This window comes from Lipotes vexillifer, unplaced genomic scaffold, assembly GCF_000442215.2.
Source record: "Lipotes vexillifer unplaced genomic scaffold, Lipotes_vexillifer_v1.1 scaffold213, whole genome shotgun sequence".
Classification (NCBI taxonomy): Eukaryota; Metazoa; Chordata; class Mammalia; order Artiodactyla; family Lipotidae; genus Lipotes; species Lipotes vexillifer.
This window is the reverse complement of record NW_006780610.1, coordinates 1,931,550-1,932,513: the sequence shown is the minus strand read 5'-3', so window position 1 is coordinate 1,932,513 and position 964 is coordinate 1,931,550.

The following is a 964-nucleotide window of genomic DNA, read 5'->3' as shown; positions in this document are numbered from 1 at the left end:
CTGTCTTGTTCACTGATATACCTCTAGCAGCTAAAATGGTGAAGAGTAAGCATTAAGTCTGTGGAACAATTTAAACAGACATTCCTAATCATAAAGCTCTTATCTGTTTATTGGATTAGGCTCCCAAAGTTCTCGACTTGCCTTCGTGTTAGTCCAGTTCAAGTTACTGTGAGCCTGAAGAAAAAATCAACTACTCTTTTGGAGTGCTCACTCAAAATAGCTAGAAGCATCACACAGTAGAAAGAACACAACTCGTAAACCAGGAGACCAGGGTTCCAATCACAGCTCTGCTGCTCTTTGTGCTGCTGTGGGTGACCACTTAGCCTCTCTGAGCTTCAACTTCTCCATCTGTGAAATAAAATGGCTACTCTAGATCAGTGATTTTCAAAGTGTGTTCCACAGGGCAGGAGACTGAATCAGAGGGTCCAGAGGCCTGTGACCCACCAAGACCCCAAGCCACTCTGTTCCTATCTATACTATATATTGGAATTCAGGGGAGGTTTTCCTTAGAGAAAGAAAAAAAAGGATCCACAGCTAAAGCAAGTTTGAAAACTGAACCATATGATCACTGAATTCCCTGCTCTCTTTACATGCTGACATTTAAAACAAATGAAAGGCAGGAGTGTCATTATCAAGAAGGTAGTGTCTAAAAAGCACGTGAGGACTCTGTGAACATCTGAAGAGGTGAGCTGGCACTTCCGTCTGCCATTAAGAACTCACTGGTTGTCATGCAACTTGACCTCATTATGCAGATCTAGTAGGATGCAGAGACTTTTTTTTTTTTTTGTGGTACATGGGCCTCTCACTGTTGTGGCCTCTCCCGTTGCGGAGCACAGACTCCGGACGCGCAGGCTCAGCAGTCATGGCTCACCGGCCCAGCCGCTCATGTGGGATCTTCCCGGACCGGGGCACGAGCCCGCGTCCCCCGGACCGGCAGGGGGGGGGCGCGCCCCCCCGCGCCACG